The sequence below is a fragment of the Castor canadensis genome, chromosome 13, assembly GCF_047511655.1.
Source record: "Castor canadensis chromosome 13, mCasCan1.hap1v2, whole genome shotgun sequence".
NCBI lineage: Eukaryota > Metazoa > Chordata > Mammalia > Rodentia > Castoridae > Castor > Castor canadensis.
Window position 1 is genome coordinate 118,662,663 of NC_133398.1, and position 4,244 is coordinate 118,666,906.

Sequence of the window (4,244 nt, forward strand, 5' to 3'; positions counted from 1 at the left end):
AAGACCAGCAAATCTTTAGCCAACATGAGAAAATAGAGGAGGAAACTGACCAATTAATAAAATCAAAGAGGAAAAATGGGACATAGCCACAAATACTAAAAACATCCAGAGGATCATTAGATAATACATTGAAAACATATAATTTCTAGACACTTGTGACCAAACAAAACCAATCCAAGAAGATATTAAGCCTCCCTACAATGAAGAGCACAGGACCTCATGGATTCATGCTTAAATTGTACCAGACCTTTAAAGAAGACCTAATACCCACTGATCCTCAATCTTTTCCATGAAATAGAAAGGGAAGGAACTCTACCAAACTCATTCTATGAGGCCAATATTATACTCATTCCAAAATCTGATGCGGACACAATTAAAAAAGAAGATTACAGTCCATTCCCTTTAATGAAGTTAGATGCAAAAATCCTCAATAAAATACTGGCAAATCATATCAAATAGATTATATACCATGATGTAGTTGGTTTCGCCCCAGGGATGCAGGAATGGTTCAACATATGCAAACTATTTAATGAAATATCATATATTAACAGAAGAAAAGACAAAAACTGCATGATTATCTCAATAGATACAGAAAAAGACTTCAACAAAATTTAACATTCTTTCATGATAAAAGCTATGATGAAACTAGGACTAGAAGGATTGCAACTCAAAATGATAAAGGCTATATAAGAGAAGCCTCTAGCCAGCATCATACTAAATGGGGAAACATGAAACCAGTTTCTCTCAAGTCAGGAACAAGAGAGGGGGCTCCATTGTCTTCACGTTTATTCAGCACAGTCTTGGAATTCATAGCAAAAGAAATACAACAGGAAGAAGAAATAAAAAGAAAATCAATGCAGATGACATGATCTTATGACGAAAAGACCTGAAAATCTCCACAAAAAAACTTCTAGACATCAAAAACACCTTCAGCAAAGTAGCAGGATACAAAATCAATTTGTAAAAATCAGTAGCCTTTGTATGAACCAACAATGAACAGACTGTGAAAGAATATCCAAAAACAATTCTATCTACAATAGCCTCAAAAAAACAAAATAGAGGAGTAAACTTAACAATGGTAGTGAACAACATCTTTTACAATGAAAACTGTAAATTGTGGAAGAAAGAAATCAAAGCCTAGAGACGTGAAAAGATCTATTCTCATAGATCGTCAGAATCAGTATTATGAAAATGGCTATTTTGCCAATAGCATGTTCAATGCAATCCCCTATCAAAATTCCAATAGCATTCATCATAGAGATTGAAAAATCAACCTTACAGTTCATTTGTCAGCACAAAAGGCTGTGAATAGACAAAGCAGTACTAAGCATATAGAGCAAAGATTGAAGTATCACAATATCCTACTTCAAACTATATGACAGAGCAATAGCAATAAAAACAACATGGTACTCTTGCAAAAACAGATTTGAAGACTAATGGAACAGAATAGAAGCTATGAATCCTTGCAGCTATGCCCACCTGATTGTTGACAAAGGCACCCAAACATGCAATGGAAGAAAGACATCCTCTTCAATAAATGTTGTTGGAAGAACTGGTTATCTGCCTGAAGAAAACTGAAACAAGATCTATGTCTTTCACCCTGTACAAACGTCAACTCAAAGTGGATTAGGGAACTTAATATAAAACCTGAAACTTACACTTAGTGCAGTATAGAGCAGGAAATAAACTGGATCTAATAGGAAAAGACAATGACTTCCTAAATAGAATTCCAATGACTCAGCAATAAAGACAAAGGATTGACAAATGGGACTGCATGTACCAAACAAGCCTCTGCCCAAGAAAAGAAATGGTCACCAGATTGAAGAGGCAGCCTATAGAATGGGAGAAAATCTTTGCCAGCTATACATCTGACAATGGATTATTAACCAGAATTCACAGGATGCTCAAAAACTCAACTCCCAAAGATTCGATGACCCAATGAAGAAATGGACAAATGAACTAACAGAGCTTTTTAAAAGGAAGAAGTCCAAATGGCTAAAAAACACATAAAGAAATACTCAACATTCCTGACCATAAAGGAAATGCAAATAAAATCAAAATTAAGACTCCACATCACTCCTATTAGAACACAAACATCAACAAACGCTGGTATTGATGTGGGGAAAAAGAAACCTTCCTACACTGTAGGTGAGAATCTAAATTAGAAAAACCACAATGAAAACTAGCATTAGATTCCTCAAAACATATAAAATAGAATTGCCATATGATCCTCCAATACCCCTTCTATATACATACCTGAAGTAATGTAAGTCAGGTTACAATAAAGGCACCTGCACACCCATATTTATTGCAGCATTATTCACAATAGCCAAGCTGGGGAAACAGCCAAGATGACCCACAACTGACAAATGAATTAAGAAAATGTGGAAATTTTATACCATGGAATGTTACTCAGCCACAAAGAAGAAAGAATTTTTGTTATTTGCAGGTAAATGTATGAGACTGGAAAACATCATTTTATGTGAAATTAACCAGGTTCAGAAAACGAAAGGCCAGGTGCGAGCCCGTGTCCCTGCGGTGGGCGGCAGCGGCGGCCTTGGTGGAACGCAGGGAGGGTTGGAGGGAGCCCGCGGCAGCGGCTTCTGAGAAATGGCGGAGACCATGGCAGACACCCGGCGGCTGATCACCAAGCCGCAGAACCTGAATGATGCCTACAGGCCGCCCAGCAACATCCTGGAGATCGATGTGAACAGCCCGCAGACTGTGGGGGTCGGCCGGGGCCGCTTCACCACCTAAGAAATCAACGTCAAGACAAATCTTCCTATTTTCAAGCTGAAGGAACCTACTATGAGAAGAAGATACAGTGACTTTGAGTGGCTTCGAAGTGAATTGGAAAGAGAGAGTAAGGTTGTAGTTCCCCCACTCCCTGGAAAGCATTTTTGTGTCAACTTCCTTTTAGAGGAGATGATGGAATATTTGATGACAATTTTATTGAGGAAAGGAAGCAAGGGCTGGAGCAGTTTATAAACAAGGTCGCTGGTCATCCTCTGGCACATAATGAACGTTGTCTTCACGTGTTTTTACAAGATGAAATAATAGATAAAAGCTATACCCCTTCTAAAATAAGGCATGCCTGAACTTTGGCAAGAAGAAGCAAAAAACATGACCATTAGTGATTCACATTCCCCCATGAAGAAGTTGTAACTGACTTAGCATGCTGCACCAAGACTGGTATAACTTGCCTTCGGTATAATAACACTCATATGCTCAGTTTTGTTTTGTTTTGGCAGTTGACAAAAAGTTAATTTGCTTTAGTGAGAATCCCTCATTCCAACCTTTCTCTATGAATAGCTTTTCCTTGCTGTTTTAATGTTGCGCCCACTGTAGCCTCACGAGCTGTCCCATATAATCTGCAGTGTCCTGACTAAAGTTACTGACTTGGTCTTATTCGCACAGTTTTTGTGTCATGTTTGCTTCTTGCATCTGATTAACTAGAATATTTCTCTTTCCCTTTTTAATGTGTGATGTCACTTGATCTAATTTATGTGTAGGAGCACTACACCATTCATTTCCAGTGCTGCACACATAAGATACACATTGGGGTACAAAACATATCTTCCTTCTGGCCTGTAATACCCTTCACATGGAAGATTAATGAGGGAAATCTTTATATTCTGTATAAAAACAAAATAAAATTTATATACTAAAATCATTTGTCTAAAAATTTAAGTTGTTTTCAAATAAAAATTAAAATGCATTTCTGATATGCAAAAAAAAAAAAAGAAAATTAAAGGCCACATATTTGGAACACAGACCCAATAAAAATATAAGAAATATTGTGAAAAATAGGACACAGCTAAGAGAAGGTCACTAAATGGAGAGTGACCCTCTCCCTTTAGGGAAAAGGTAAAATAAAGTTAAGAAGGTGCATATGGTTGATATACTTCTTATACAAAAATGAATATAGAATTTTTAACCCTGTTGAAATCACCATGAGAAGAGTGCTCAGGTAGAAAGAAGACAAAATAGAGGGTAAGAAGCAATTCAGTTTATAACACATAGATACATGGAAATGTCACCATAACATAGCCTGCATAGCCTTCTTAAATGAACAAAAATGACTTTTTTAAACGAAATTGGTAAACAGGAAGGAAAAACAGGTCCTGTGTGGAAGACTGTTATCAGTAGAAGGGGGAAGGAACTAAGGAAAATGTATAGGAAGGTGAATATAATGGAAATATTATACACTCATGAATGTAAATGGAAAAATGGGACTGATGAAA

General features: G+C 36.9%; 1 pseudogene; it reads left to right on the forward strand.

The window, feature by feature from the left end:
• The first annotated feature begins 2,610 nt into the window (after window positions 1–2,610).
• Window positions 2,611–3,718, forward strand: LOC109677197 (sorting nexin-3 pseudogene; annotated as a pseudogene).
• The last annotated feature ends 526 nt before the right edge of the window (window positions 3,719–4,244 follow it).